Source organism: Pseudonaja textilis, unplaced genomic scaffold (assembly GCF_049901715.1).
Source record: "Pseudonaja textilis isolate UNSWEBS1 unplaced genomic scaffold, rPseTex1.2 PTEXSCF25, whole genome shotgun sequence".
In the NCBI taxonomy this organism is placed as follows: domain Eukaryota; kingdom Metazoa; phylum Chordata; class Lepidosauria; order Squamata; family Elapidae; genus Pseudonaja; species Pseudonaja textilis.
The window spans coordinates 726,218-742,199 of record NW_028262874.1 but is presented as its reverse complement, the minus strand read 5'-3'; the positions used below and the strand labels follow the sequence as shown (position 1 = coordinate 742,199).

The 15,982-nt window shown below is 47.1% G+C and overlaps 3 long non-coding RNA genes across 3 annotated transcripts in view; 2 read left to right on the top strand and 1 right to left on the bottom strand.

Moving 5' to 3' along the window:
* The window catches only part of LOC148123689 (uncharacterized), a 64,850-nt gene extending 51,199 nt beyond the window's left edge, over window positions 1–13,651 (bottom strand). The window contains exons 1-2 of the long non-coding RNA XR_015740593.1: window positions 12,617–13,651; window positions 3,958–4,375 (exon numbers count right to left, since the gene is read on the bottom strand). This is a non-coding gene — a long non-coding RNA (uncharacterized LOC148123689). The remainder of the gene's footprint in view (window positions 1–3,957; window positions 4,376–12,616) is intronic.
* On the top strand, window positions 2,689–5,115 carry LOC148123690 (uncharacterized). The gene is made up of 3 exons (XR_015740594.1): window positions 2,689–2,860; window positions 3,847–4,750; window positions 4,796–5,115. It is a non-coding gene; the product is annotated as an uncharacterized LOC148123690 (long non-coding RNA).
* A 113-nt stretch (window positions 13,652–13,764) lies between the features above and the next one.
* LOC148123687 (uncharacterized) overlaps window positions 13,765–15,982 on the top strand; it is an 11,963-nt gene continuing 9,745 nt past the window's right edge. Inside the window, exon 1 of the long non-coding RNA XR_015740598.1 lies at window positions 13,765–13,890. This is a non-coding gene — a long non-coding RNA (uncharacterized LOC148123687). The remainder of the gene's footprint in view (window positions 13,891–15,982) is intronic.

The following is a 15,982-nucleotide window of genomic DNA, read 5'->3' as shown; positions in this document are numbered from 1 at the left end:
GCTGGTTGGTGTCTTCTAATGGAAGTTCTTCAAGAGACAAGACCTCAGTGGGGTGGCTTTGCTATGAAATCTTTCAAGATCTTACTGGTCAAGAGGTTTCTTTCTTCATCACAGTTTAATTTCATATTTAAAAAGCTAATGGAATAACCTTATGCTAAATTTTAATATGACTATATCATCATATTTAAATCTTTTTTTCACTTCCATCCCTCCAGACTTTATTAGATAGTCAAATACTTTATTGTATTGTTAAATTCCAAAATCAAAAGGAAGGAACTAAATGAAGAAAATGCCAGTTCCTGCATCTCTTTAAAAGTAGTCGGATTTCTTATTTACCTCAGTGAAGACCAGAGGCTACTTGCCTAATGTCCATTTCTCCACTATTTCCCATGGATGGAGACTCCTAACATCTTTTCTTTGGCATTCCTTCCTTTTTTCTCTGCTCAGTCCCTGCCTCAGTCCAGATGTGTGGAAAATTGTCATTCTGGATTTGTCAAGAGATCTCGAGAAGGAGAGCCCATTTGCTGCTACGACTGCGTTCCTCGTCCGGAGGGGACCTTCTCCATTCAGAAAGGTGGGTGACACCAGAGGAAAGATATAGGATAGAGCTGGAAGGGACCTTGGAGGTCTTCTAGTCCAGCCCCTGATCAAGCAGAAGAAACTATACCATTTCAGGGAAGTGACTGTCCAATCTCTTCTTAAAAGCCTCCAATGTTGAAGAACCCAAAACCTCTGAAGGCCAGCTGTTCCACTGGTTAATTGTTCTCACTGAAAGGAAGTTTCTCCTTAATTCCAAATTGCTTCCAGATGTTACAAGATACTGTAGGTATCCTCCAAGTCCAGTATATTAACTGCCATGTGGCATGACTCAGGTTGTTTGCCTAAAAAGATTATATGATTCATTGTTAACTTCTAATAATGTAGGTTCCTATGAATATTCTACACATTACATCCATCCAATTACCATCCAAGAACTTCCCTCAACTTCACATACCTAGCTGCATTTTTTAAAAAATTATATGCTCTTTTTATGCTCTTTTTTAATGAAATGGTTAAGAAATACTTTTGGAAAAGCTATTTTCCATAATGAGTGGGGTAACTATTTTTATTCAAATAAATAAAGAGTGTCTGGAAGAATGTGAGGAAACCAATTTCTTGGAGGAATGAGAATGTGTTACCAAGATATAAATAAAGAGTTACTGCATGTGCAATCTTTTATTTTGACAATATCTCTTTCTTGAGGATGGTAACAGTGGGTGGGCATGAAAGTACCTTTAGGTGTGCAAATTATGGATATTCTTGGTTATATCATATTCATATTGATGGTTATCCCTTTATTCTCCTTTCCACAAATGTATAGATACGAGTATATCCTTTTTTTCCTGAGGAAATCTATCTTGCCATTTTCTAGAGGGAAATTCCTCCAGCGGACACTGCATGAATAATTCCACCAGTGAGCTTTGATTACTGGGGTGTTTGGATCCTGCATTTGATTCCACAGAAACTGGTGTCAGGAATGGGATTCACAATCTTTGATCTGCCACCAGGGACAACAGCTAGGGCACCCCATAGGGTGAGGGTTGTGTGGTTGATCCCATGTTCCTCCCTGATGCCACATAAAGGCACCGTTTAGGACTGTGTGGGAGGCCACAACCTGTGTCTGAAGGTCTGTTGTGGTGGGGAACTTTGTTGAGTCTATGTGGTGCCTTCTATCCCGATTCTCAGCCACCCTGGCCCTCCCGCGACCTCAGCCGAGCAATGGCTGGAGGGATCCCAGAACCGGGGGAGAATTTGGCTTTGAAGGGCCAGTGTGACCTTCCTGGGTCGAAGAACGGAGATTGGCCAGAAGCTCTGTCCAAGCTCCTTTTTTCCTTTATCTGAATGGAGGAATTGATCCCAGGCAGGGAGGGAAGTGGATGATGTGGCTCAGGCAGACTCGGATTGGGGAAGGAATCGTTTCCCAAGAGACAGAGAAACCCGCTATGGCCCAGGGCTGGGAAGAGGCCCGATGCTCCCCCCCCTGCTGCTCTCCTGCCGCCCCAGAGCACTTCTCCCCCGGGGAGAACCAGGGCACCCCGACCATCCCTGCCGCCCCCCCCCCAGTCCCCCCCATTCCTTTGGAAAGAAATCTCTTTTTCCTCCTTTCAGCTTTTGGCTTTGTTCATTTGGAGCCTCCGATTTCCTGGTTTCCCAAAAAATGGGGGCTTTGCTTGAGTTGCGTCTCACTGATTCTGCCTTTGATATTTGTCTCTCTTGTCTTCTTTCAGGTTATTGGGGTCTTTGTGCAACCATGCTGGTTCCTTCTGGGATCCTCCTTCCCTTCTTTCCCTATTCTTTGTCCTTCCCTTTCCTTTCCTATTCCTTTTCCTCCTACCTTCCTCATCTATTGACTTCACTTCCTTCCCTTCTTCCTTTGCCTTTCCTCCTCCTATCTTTTCCTTCCCTTCCACTCTAATCCTGCCTTCAAAAGAAAAGCTCCACGGGTGACTTTGAACTATCCTCAGGGGAGTCTGAGTTCCCATGGAAAGACAAGGGGGAGAGACCCGTCCACCTCCTTTGGGGGTCTCTCTGACCCTCCCCCGATTTCTTCCCCTCTGCTGGGACTCGGGGGACCCTGAGCGGGTTTCCCTCCTGCCTCCGTCCAGACTGTTCCAGGCTTCCTGGCTGGGCCTGTTGGTCAGGGCCAGGGGGGTCTGCAGGGGGTCTGCCCCCTCCCTAGTGAGGGCAGGGAGGGAGGGGGGCTGGGGAAGAGGGAGGCAGAGGGAGCCCCCCCAATCTGGTCTGGGCAGCTGAGGTGCTGTCAGAAAGCCTGCCTCTGAGGAAGGAGACTTCCTTGGGATTGGCTGAAAGGGAGGGTGCTGTCAGAAAGCCCGCCTCTGAGGAAGGAGCCTTCCTTGGGATTGGCTGAAAGGGAGAGCGGCTCTGACCCCCTCTGGTGGGGTCCAGGGGGGAGGGGAGGTTAGCCTGGGCCCCTGCTGCCAATTTCCCCTGGGGACAGCCAGGCCCTTTTTCCTCCTGCCTTGAGAAGTGGGGCGCCCTGTGGAGACGGCTCCCTCGGGCCTTGCTGGACAGGTGGGGGGATCTGCGCCATGGGGGCCCAGGGCAGGTGGGGAGTGAATGGGATGAGGGTCCCCAGGTTGCATCTCTTGTCAGGATCCGAGTCTGGTGTACCAGCTTTGCACCTGGCAGGTGGGAGCTGCTGTTCCCGCAGGGGTCAGGAGTTGTGTGAAGCCGACCCAGCTGGGTCCAGGCCAGTAGGAAGGGCCGAGGCTGGAGGAGAGTCTCTTGGGAGATTCATGGGGCTTCCGGTGCCTTTTGGGGGCTCAGGATTAGACCTGGCCCTCCAGCCAAGCCCAGCACTGGTGGAGACCCTCAGTCCCCATTGTAGGACCCCACAGCAGAGTCCTTGCAAGGGGGTTGGGTGAAGGTCCCTCCAGATGGCTTCAGGGGCTCAGATCCATTGAGCTGAGTGAGCCCAACTCCTTTGATCCTCATAGGAGTTTGAGTCCTCTTTCACCTGCTTTGGGAAGGAAGGAGCCCTCTTTCCGGGGCTGCCTTGAGTGGGCCAAGTTCCCAGCTGCTGCTGGGGGCATCCAGGTGTTTCCAGGCTTTGCCCACAGCCGGTCATGAGTCTTTCCTGAGGGCGCAGAGGAGGTGGGCTTTAGAGGGAACCAGTCTCAAAGCGGCTTCCTTCCCCCTTCCCTTCCCACAAAGGAGCCTCTAAGGGGTGGGGGTCTCATCCTTGGAGCCCTTGAAAATATGGATGGAGATTTTGAAATAGGCTGACTCTATTTCATGCATTCTGGCAGGTGGGAACCTTCCCCCATCCTGTGTTCATACATGAAGCAGGTCGTCACGCTATGCCACCATCTGGTTTATGTGTTTTGGCCTGGCACCTATTGCTGACATTGAAGTTCTCTTCCATCAACCTGGGTTAAGGACGTTGTGTGGACTCACCTAGTGGGGAGGGTCAACTCAGCCTGTCTGCACACAGGATGGGGAGCTTTTCCTAGGATCCGTTTCTGGCTCCTTGGGGGTTTTCAGCAGCTGCAACACTCGGAGTAAACTACGGCTGAGCGAACGGGGGTTGGCGGAATTTGTGAACCAGATCAGAGTTTGGCATTCAGGGAAAAAAGTTGGGACAATGGGAATGGGACAGAGAGGCAGCTTTAGGGGTGGAGGGGGGGTCAGTGATTCCCCCCCAATGTCTGGACAAACCTGGATAGACATTTGGGTGTTCAGAGGATCAACTGGTGACTTTGATGCTCTTTCTCCTGCTTGGAGCCACAGAAATGGTTCTGGATGCTGGTTTCCAGTATTCCCAGTGAGGCCAGGACTAAGGATACTGGGGCTGCTGCTCCCCAGGGCAGAAAGGCTGGGGGCGAATCCCAAGACCGAGAAAAAAGGGAGAACGTGGCGGTGACCCTCTCTGGGTTGGCTTCCTCTCTCTCTCTCTCCTGCCAGGCGTTGGGAGGAAGGAAGGAGGGAGGGGCTGCTTCCCAGGGGTTTTTCCCAGGTCCTCCGGGTGGATCTCTGTCCTGCCCGGATCGAGTGGGTTCCCATGCGGGCCTCCCAAAGGCCTGGACTCCAGCCCCCATCGTCCTCAGCCCCAGCCGTGGCCTTAGCAGAGGCCCCAAAGGGAGGCCCAGCGGAGGCTCTTCCGTCCCCCAGGGAGGAGCCCCCAGGCTCAGGGGTCCCAGCCAGAGAGCAGCGGCCATGGAGGAGGAGGAGGAGGAGGCTCTCCTGGAAGGTCCTGCCAGCCATGCCTGGCCCAGGGAGGTTTGGGGCTGGAGAGCCTCACTCAGGATCCGGGGAGCTTGGGTGACTCTGCCTGAGCCTTAAGGGCCAGGAAGGGGCCGGATTCACAGGGCGTCCCAGGCTTGGCTCCAGGGCGGCCTCAGAACCAGCTGGGATGTCTCCCAAACCAGGATCCGGGTCTTTAGGGGATATTGAGGGTCAGTCCAATTCACCGTGGCATGTTTTACTTCTGATGGCCATAAGAAACCATGTTTTCTGCATTCTGCAAGCCGGCCAATGACTGAAGGTCTCTTCAGGGGTCTCAGTTGTTTCTCAAAATGGAGGCAACGCGTGGAGAGAGGTTGGTCTGCATGAGTGTTTTTCAAACTTGAAGAGGAATGGACTTCAACTCCCAGAGTTCCCCACCCAATAAGGCATGGACTTCATCATGCTGGGCAGGGAATTCTGGGAATTAAAGTCCCTTCATCTTCAACTTCCAACTTTGGAAAATGGTGGTCTCCCTTCTTCCCTTTTGTGAGGAGTTAAAGCCCTGCACCAAGACTTGGCTAACTCACAGGTTGCTCAATCTATTTTCATTTTTTCTCCGTCTCTCCCTCTCCCACTCTCCCTCCCAGATAACCCCAGATCCCCCTCTGAAGACCCGGCCCTGCATGGCTTCTTCCTGACAGGAGCCTCTCCTGGAAAGACACGGAGCCCAAGTGAGGCTGGAGAAACCCCAGGGCTGCGTCCCCCAGCATTCAACCAGGGACTCATAAACCAGGTTAGTCTCTTCCCAGAAATGGGGGACTCCCTCAAATCCCTTCCTCTTTCCTAGCCCTCTCTGTAGATCTGGGCTTTGCTTTGCCGAGTGCCCCATGTATGAAAAAAAGTGGCAGTGGAACATGGGACTTGAGCTTCCCTCTTCCCAGGACTTGCCTGGCCTCTACATCGGAAAAAGTGGCAGGGGAACTATTTGGATTTTGGCACTAAATAGGCATAATTAAACGCTGAAGTTGAACGTGTTAAAAAGAAAGAATAGCTAATAACTGGAATTAATGAAATTAATGAATGTTTAAAAAGGGGAAAAGGGTGGAACGTGGAAACAGAACTGAGCCCACCACTTAATGGCAAAGGGAAAATTTCAGTGACTCTTTGAAAAGTGCTTGGTCTTTTTAAGATTGGAATTTGAAAGGAAACAAAAGGAATTCCATTATAATAAAATAAAAACCCTGAAAAGTGAAATACTAGAATCTTACAAGTGAAAAAAGATACATGGAGAAATTGCCCTGGGATTATTTGGTGACTTTGGGAAGAAGTTGGAAAAGAAATCAACAGAAGGAAGCTGGAAACAAAGATTTGCGGACACTGACCATTGAAATTTAATATAAAGGACGCTGGTTGCAATAAACTACTAGACAATTGGATTGGACATACATATTAAAGAAAGGAAAATAATAGAAGTAGTAGTGTACAAAATGGGAGAAATGTGTGTGGAAATAGGAAGGAAATGATGAAAGAAAGCTTGGAAATGTACAGCATTATACTACAAGAATTAGAAATAGTAATGCAGATTAAAGAAGAACAAAGAGAAACAGAGGGGGAGGAGTGAAATAAAGAGGAAACCAGCCCTAAAGAACAAGTGGAACAACACTAAAACAAGAAAAAAGAATTAAAGTTAAAAATGTGAGGTTTGATGTGATAATTAAAGGGGAATTGTTTGGAAAATTAAACAAAAGGAAACAGCAGAAGAGGGAATTACAGAGGGGAAATCAAGAGAGGGTGTGATGGACTGGCAATTGAAAAAATGACGGGAGACGCAGAGAAGACGTCTGAGCAACTGCCAGCCCCGAGAGCCCCGGGTAGCAGTATTTATTAAGAAAATGCAAGTACAAAATCAAAACAATGACTTCAACATTAGCTCAGCAACATTATCTAGCTAGGCCTTGGCGAAGGTGATAAATTTCCGTGAGAAAGCAGGGCACCAAAGGTCCCATGGCTCGGATAGATACTGTGAACTCCCACACACATTCCTGGCCTCTGAGCTTTGCAGATAACAGGATCAAACTCTCATCATAAAGACACTACTGCCCTCATGAGGAGCGTTTGTGATACCCCAGATCTTACAAAGCTGTACAAGAACTTGCAGAATATGATGGATATATTACCACATTCCCTCCTTTTTTATTTATTCAAAGATAGGGGTGTTTCAGTGGCAAAATACACAGTTCCTCGCAAACTTGGTTTCGTACACTTAAGGCTGAGGCACACATTTGAAATAGATTAGGAATACATTGAATACAGCAACATAACATAATAAGTGTAATAACAATTATTACAACTAATTGAAACAATAAACGTAACCATGAGCTGTCAGGAAGCCAATCCCATAGCAAAGCCCAAAGTGACTTATTGAAGCCATCTTTCCCTGCTTCGTGTTCAGCTATGCGGTCTTCCATATCATGAACAGTTCTTGTAATGTTAGGCTCATAATTATGTATAAAAAACACAACAATGTAAAGCACAAACTCCTAACATTATATCTAAAGCATAAAGTAACTTGGCGAATTTCAGACACTTCTTCATTTAACATCTTAATATTCTCAACAGTATCATAAAACATAACAACAGTAAAATTATTTAAAATATGAAAATCTCTATAGTTCATAGCTATTCCAAAAGGTGGGTACATGCATACAAAGCTAACAATTAGTTACATTTAAACTCTTTGCTGCAATCCAAACGTCCTTGATGTAGGAATTTTCCTTCCATAAATTATCACCAAGGTCTCTAGTTTCTGAGATAATGGCAGCTCTCCGCCTCCGCATTAGAGTCCGTGGAGGCATAAGACGAATGGAAAAAGAAGTTGTGTAAAGTAACTTAGGCAACTCCAATTGACACCAATATTGTCCATAGTCTGAAACAGAAACATTAAACAGAATCAGAGTTGTAGCACAGGCTGAAGATATAATATCCTTATCAGGTCCCGAGTAAAGAATGTCTTGACCCTTATGCCAGGACCAATATGCTGGAAAAATCAAAAGATGCCGCTGTTTGCAGATTAATTTAGTCCGATTCCCCAAAGGAACCTGCTGCATACAAGTTGATAACCTCGGATAAGCAGTCATCTTTTCCCAGCTTTCACAGCGCCACGCCTGGACTGCCGGCATCAAGAGAATCAGGAACCACGGAAACGCCATCCTGAGAATCAGGAACATCAGGAACGGAATCAGGAACCACAGGAACGCCATCCTGAGAATCAGGAACATCCCTCACTGGCACCTGCGAAGGCGCTTGTGAATGATCAGGCCGGATACATCGACCAGGAACCCAACGAATTTGACCAAGATGTTCTACTGCTGCATAACCACGTCCCCACGTAATCAGCTCAGCGGGAACCCATGCCGGATCCGGAAGGAATCGCACCAACACTCGAGGCCTCACTGCATCTGTAGAAGGGGAAGAAAAATGCCTGCTGGCCGCGCTCGCAGGGGGGTTACCAGACAAATTTAAAAAATTTAAAGTATACAAAGCAAGATTTAAATGATCTTGAATTGCCGGAAGCCCCAGGAGCTTCCCTCCTTTTTTATTTAATTTAGCTAACATGTTCTTGAGCGTGCCATTATAACGCTCCACAATAGCTTGTCCTGTGGAATTGTATGGAATTCCAAATTTATGTTCCACGGACCACTGTTTGCAAAACTGATCAAAGACTGTGCTCCGATAAGCCGCACCATTGTCTGTTTTTAAAGTTTGAGGCGTACCAGCGACTGAAAATGTCTTAATGCAATGATTGATGACATGTTTAACCGCTTCACCTCTTTGAGGAGTAGCCATTAGAAATCCTGAATAAGTATCCACAGTCACATGTATATACTTCCAAGGTGCAAATGATGGATACTGAGTAACATCCATTTGCCAAATCATTGAGGGTTTCAACCCCTGGGGTTGACTCCCATAGGAATAGCTGTGCCTTGCTTTGAACAAGTTGGACATTGTTGAATTATGGCAGCAGCTTCTGCAGCAGTAAGCTTGAATTGATGTGCCAACGCTTTAGCATTTTGATGAAAATAACTATGGCTGTCCCATGGCTGGACAGTGAGAACTGAAGTTACAGCACTGTCAGCTTTGGCATTGCCTTGTGATAAAATTCCAGGTAAATTACTATGACTACGGATATGAGCAATAAAACACACATTCATACGCTGCTCCAAACATTCTTGCAACAACAAAAGCAAACGTAGAATATTAGGTGATATTCCAGGAGACAAATAAGAACCTGCTACAAAGGGTAACAAATTATATACATACAAAGAATCCACTATTAGATTAAAATCCTGATTTTGAAAATTTTGAAAAGCCAAAACTACAGCAGCAAGTTCTGCCTGTTGGGCAGACTTCTGCTCTGATGTCACTTTTGTATGCCAAATTCCAAATTTATCTTTCCAAACACAAGCACAAAAAAAAATTTTTCTCCATCAGTAAAGACTGTAGGAGCATCTGATATAGGCTGATTTACTGATTTGGGTCACACCCTGTCCCATTGATCTCTCATTTTGCTGACTTTGACCCCCAGGAGCCTGACATTGCGCTTTAAAATGTCCAGGCTTCCCGCAATTGAAACAAGTGCCTTTGTTATTTCCTGCCTGGAGAGCCAGAGCTAAAGTCTCCATATTAAAAGTCTGACTCCCCACCTTTCTACATGCGTTTATCAAATCCGCTATCTCTCTCTCTCCACTCGCAATAAGCGGATTTAGAATTTTTACAATCTGCATTTGCCTGCTCTACTGCTAACTTCAAAAGCAATTCATTCCGGGCAAATTGATTGTCAATTTGCCTTTCAATAGCCACTTTCAATCTGCTAATGAAATTTTCATAGGGTTCATTGTTTCCTTGTTTGATGTTAGTAAAGGTCTTCTCACCACCTTCGCCGTCAGGGAGAGTCCGTACGGCTTGAAAAATTAACTGTGGGAGAAGAATGAACCCTCCTCAGGCATTCCATCTCGCTGTAATTCCACTGTTGTAAAATTACCAGATCCATAAAGCTGATCTGGAGTAACATTTGCTGTTCCCCTTTGAACTGCCAGCTGTCTCCATTTCTGATCTAACACCAAATATTGAGCTGGAGTTAGAATCATATTAAATAGAGCTCTCCAGTCAGCTGGAATCATTTTATTTCCATAGCCAACTGCTTCTAACAATGCCTGAGTGTATGGCGATCTAACACCATACTCTTTTGCTGCTTGCTTAACTTCCTTTAAAATCTTAAGAGGCAGAGGCTTCCATATTCTCTGTGGATTTAAAGCAGCATCTACACCAATTTCTACTGGATTAAGTTGAATCTCCACTCCAAAATCTACCAAATCATCTCCTGATAATTCCCCTCTATTTGTAGCTTCTTGAATAGCTGCAGTAACTGCATCTACTTGAACTCTTAAAGGCAAACTCTTCTCTTCTGACAAAGTATTTTCAGTGCCTGACAGCCCTCTGGATTTATCTGGAGGTGCTGTCGGTGGCAATATACGCATCGCATTGTAAGGCGGCAAACCTTCTTCGGGGGTGATAGGAGCGGTTGTTCATGCGTAGCTAATGCATCCATAACCACCCTCCAGGTTAACAAAATTGAAGAAGGGGCACGAGGCTCCTCGTGCAAAAATTTCCCTATCTTTCTCCAGCGCTCTACTTTAATACTACCTCCCTCTGGATAACACGGAATATGTTTCCAAACATACTGTAATAAATCCTCAATTTCTTTCTTTCCTACTTCATGTCCTCTACTATGAACTCCAAACTTAAAACTATTCCCAGCGATCTCTCTCATTTCTCTAAGGTGCTTTGTCTGAGCTTTGAGAGACCTTCCCCCATACTCACGAAAAGAATCTGTCTCCGTCCAGCGAAGAAGATGAGGGCCCAGTCGACGTCCGCGATGAGTATAGGATGCGGGAAACGTATAGCTTTCAAGCTATCACACCAAAATGTATAGCCTTCCAAACTATCACGTCGGGCATATGCTTTCAAAGCTATCACGGGGTCACCACGTGATGGACTGGCAATTGAAAAATGACGGGAGACGCAGAGAAGACGTCTGAGCAACTGCCAGCCCGAGAGCCCCGGTAGCAGTATTTATTAAGAAAATGCAAATACAAAAATCAAAACAATGACTTCAACATTAGCTCAGCAACATTATCTAGCTAGGCCTTGGCGAAGGTGATAAATTTCCCGTGAGAAAGCAGGGCACCAAAGGTCCCATGGCTCGGATAGATACTGTGAACTCCCACACACATTCCTGGCCTCTGAGCTTTGCAGATAACAGGATCAAACTCTCATCATAAAGACACTACTGCCCTCATGAGGAGCGTTTGTGATACCCCCAGATCTTACAAAGCTGTACAAGAACTTGCAGAATATGATGGATATATTACCACAAGAGGGAGCGGGATAAAATAAATAATTGGAATAAGAAATGGAGAGAAATTATAAAGGAAAAAAGGGGAATTAAGAGAAAGGACCAGAAAATGATGGGAAGTAGAAAGCAAACAACAATGAAAAAAATTATATAGTCAGGAGAATGAGAGACAATGGGTAGAAGAAGAACAGGAAGGGGGATTCTGCAAGGTAACGTGTCGTGATATATAAGAACATAGATTTAAAAATGGAAAAGAATGGAACTGATATTTTTCTTTTAAGGATTATTGTTAAACCAGACATAGATTTAATTGAAATAGATATGGAAATGGGAATTTACTGTAAGAATATTAATTTATATTTAATAAAGCAGTGAATAAAGTTAAAATGAGATGAGAATTGTAATGGAAAGACTATTATCAGTTTCTAAAATTAATTGAATAAATATTTTTGAAATAGATGATTTAGAATGTAATTGAGAGAAAAAATACCATGCGGAATCTGACACACACACACACACATATATAAATGCATGTGTGATATGTAGTAGTTAGATTGTTATTAATGTAGAATGTGATAATTAAAAAATGACTATACTATGGTAAAACTTTATAATGATTTAAAGGGAATAAATTGGGGGAGTGTATAAGGCAAAGGGGTGGCAAGCTCGAATTGACAATTAAAGGGGACATCTGGATTATTAGAATTAGGATGGAACCTATTGAACAATGAATGGAATAATAGTATGTGATGAAATTGCAAATGTGAAGATAAAAGTAAATATATGTACTGAATATAGAAATGAAATAAGAACCTTAGATAATACTGTAAAACAAGATATGAGAATATTTAAAGAATAATGAAATAAGTTATGATATGAATTGGAATTGGATAAGTTTAATGAATATAAGAACATTTGAGAATATTTAAAGGAAAATGGAATAAGTAATACTACGATATGAAATTGAACACGAAAGATGAATATGTAACTATGGTCATTTTGTATTGAAATGTAAAAACCTGGAACCACGCTCTTCACCAAGAGATGTTTTTTTAAAATATAAAAATAAAAAAAATATTCAAAAAAAGAAAAGGGAGGCAGGGGAACATGGGATATGGGTTTGTGCATCCCCAGGCCTCAAAGAAGGAGGTTGAAAGAGGATTTTGCATGTCTGTTTTCCATCTGCAACACGAAGCTCCTGAGCTCCCCTTCCCTCCCTCCCTTCCCCACATGGGGTGAGAGGCTGCCTTGATTCCTCCATCTCTTTTCACTTGGTTGTCTCTGACTTCTCCCTCTCTGTGCATGTGTTTGGTTTTGGGTGTGATTTTTTTCAACTATGCAAAGTTCTGATAACTAGTTTTTCCATTAAAGTTCATTTTATTCTTGGAATCTGGCCACACTATTACATCAACCCCTTTGTGAAGGTGTCACTGAGCATGTTTTCAAAAGAAAGAAAATGTTGCTTCCATTTCACACCTGTGACATGCTCAGACATTAACTGTCTCCCGGGATTGTCTCTTTAACCACGATGCCAACAAATGTCACACTTCTTTTTGTCTTCAGCCACAGGTGCCGTGTATTTCCTCTGGGGCCAATTTCAAGAATGAAGCTTCCAAACCTCTCAATTCCAGATGATGGATTTAATTCAATCTCTGCCCCTGTCATTATGAACCACATTGGGATTATTTCCCTTTCATTTCCCTGCAGAGAAATGCCCAACAAACTCTGAGTGCAAGAACTAGCTGACTTATCCAGGGATCCCTCCTGAGAGGGAGAATTATGATCAAAGTTTCAGCTCTGCTCTGTGGCTGAATCCTCCCGGGAGACTCTGGGCAGAGACAGGGAGTCTGTGGCAGCTTCTCTCTTCTCCCCCTGACCCCGGAGGCCCTGGATGGAAACTTTCCCTGCTGGAGAACTTGGCTTCAGGCAAAAAGTTTCATTGAACAATTTGAGAACTTTGAACTTCTCTCCTCCTTAAAGATCAGGGCTGCCTGGATCCCTTCCCAGCAAAGTTTGCTCCCCTGGAGAAAAGAAGGGCAAATGGAGCACCCCAAAAGCCCCTTCTCCATCTCTGCTTCCTTACAATTCAAGGGCTGAAAATTTCTCCTGGTTTCTTCCCACTGGGGCGATGGCTGGGCAAACCACCTTTGGGGGTCCTGCAGAGGCAGAAGAGGGAGGCCGCTGGGCAGCCCAGCTAGGTTGGTTAGCATTAAAGTTGGGCTGCTCAATTTGTGGTGAGTGTGTGAGTGTGTGAGTATGGGCATGTATGAATGCTTCATTGGCCAAGTGCGATTGGACACACAAGGAATCTGTCTTGGTGCAAATGCTCTCAGTGTCCATAAAAGGAAAGATACATTCATCAAGCATCATCAGGTACAATACTTAATGATAGTCATAGGAAACAATAAGCAATCAAATCATACTTTAGGAAACAGTCAAAAAATCATTAGGATACAAGCAACAAAGTTAAAATCATTGTCACAAGTGTGTGTATTTGTGTGTGTGTGTGAGAGAGAGAGAGAGAGAGTCCAACCTCCAACAGACATTCTACCCATCCTATGGAGTCTATACAGACAGTATATATTCTATACATCCCAGGATTTTTCCCCTCCCCCCAGTGTGGAATCTTGCCAGGCGTGGGAAAATACGCCGCTCCTTTCCCACGGGGAGGGGCACCCAGGCCCTTTTCCCACCGCCTTCCACACGCCTCCCCCCCCCCGCCCAAGGGGGGAACCCCGAAAGGCCCTTTGGTTCCCCCTCCAGCAGCCTCTAGGACCCCCTCTCAAAAAAAGACCCAGCCCTGCCTGCGCACAAAGTCCCATCATCGCTCCAGGGTCCCCACCCGAGCAGTTCAAGGCGGGAAAGGGGAGGAGCCCAATCCTGGCCCCGCCTCCCCGCAGGGGGGCAGAGCAGACCTGATTTCCATCGCGCGACCCCCCCCCGCGGAGACGTCCCCCTCCTTTCCGCCCCGGGAAGCCTCGCAGCATCGGGCGCAGAAAGCCGGGAGCAGCAGTTTCAGAGGAAGAAGGGCGCATGCGCGAGCGAACGTTGCCCAAAGCCGCTGGATGGAGAGACAATTCCACCTGTGAGGCTCTTTTCCAAGGAAGGCCGGAAGTAGGCATTCCTTTCCGCTCTAGGACGTCGCAGCTCTCTGGCCTTAACCCTTGCGCTGCGCCTCGATCAGTCAGGCACAGATGAGGCGGACTACAGAGCACATGAACCCCCCGTCTCCCTTGGCGTTGGCCCTTTCTCGAGCCCCGAGACGCTCCTTTGCGGCCCATCATCCCCTCCCCGTTCCCGTCAGGCCTCAACGCCGCGTCTGCTTCTCTCCATGTCCAGCCTGATGGGAAGGGCGAAGGCTTTGCACCCCAGACCGCCCCCGCACAGGCGCTGCAAGAGGGTCTGGCAGGGAGGAGCCGCCCTAAGAAGGGGGTCCCTGCAGAGGGCAGCCTGCAATGGGGGGGGGGGGGCTTTGGTGGAAGGCGGCTTATGTTGGGGTGGGAAGAGGGGCAGCTGCACCTTCAAAAACGCCCTTTAATCTGGAGGTGTTTTCTCCCCCTAGAGATCCCGGATCACTGCGATCGGCTGGAGAGGGGAAAGGATCCCCCTTGACCGCCAGGGGAGCTTCTCCCTGTCTGGAGGGGGCTGAAGGGGGGTCCCTGCTCTCCCCCCAGGAGCCGTTTCCTCCCTGCAGCCCCAGAGATGCCCTGCCAGCCCCGGGGGCGGGGGTCGCAGGGCAGCAGAAGGGGGAGAGTCCCACTGGGAAAGGGGCCGGGTGGGGGCTCTGGCCCAGCCTCAGGAGAAGCAGCCCCAGGAAGGAGGAAGTGCCAGTCTGGGGCTCCCCAGCCCCCCCACTTCAGGGAGGGGGGCTGCCAGGAGGGACCCTGGTGTGAGAAGCCTTAATAAAGTATCCTTTTTATGACTCAAATCTCATGTTGAAAGGTAGATTATGTCCTTGGAGTAAGGGAGTGCAGTACCAGACCCCAGTTACTTTTTTGGAACGTCTTTGAAGCGCTGGGAATTATCACACTTTTTGGAATGTCTTTGAAATGCCAGATACCGGGTGAGAAAGTGTTTGTTATGTGCTGGGTACCAAAAAGATAATAAAATGTAACTTGTATCCTGAAAGATGTATTGTAAATCAAGCCATTTGTATGGGGGGGGGGCGGGGGTAATTTTAAGGTATAAGAGTAGAGCAAAAGCTATGCTTTTTGTTCCTCCCAGCTGCCAAGGGTAGAACCCATCTGCAGATGTATATCCAATAAAGCCTTTTTCCTTGGATCAACTTTGAATCCTGGTGGTTTTTCTTTAGCCACAATCTCACACTGGGAAACGGCGGAGGCCTTCGCCGCCCTCTGTGGCCGGAGCAGGAAGGGCCTCTGAGATGGAGAGACGGGAGCTGGGTTTCGGGAGATGGAAGTAGGCTCCTTCCTGGGGAGCAGAGCTGCTCAGGCCCTCCGCATGTCCCAGGCCTCCCTGCTCGCCTCTCCTGGGGGCCAGACCGGACGGAACAAAGGGCTCCCTTCCCCTTTGCTTGGCCAGGATTCCTTCCCTCCTCCCGGTTCAGGGCTGGCAAAAGGGCCACAGAGGGAGAGGATCCAGCCCTTCCACGCCCCCTTCCTTGGCTCCCAGGCTGGAATGGAGGGGGTCCCCCAGGCAAGAGGGACCCTGCACAACCCCAACAGCCACACTCCGTGTGTGTGTGTGTTTGTGTCTCTCTCTCTCTGGGGGATCCAAGTGGGGACCCAGCCCAGGTAAGGAAGGCAGGAAAGTCCCAGGAGGCCCCACCTGCCTTGCTTCGTCACAGTTGCACTCTGGGCCTTTGGTCGCCATTGTGAGTCT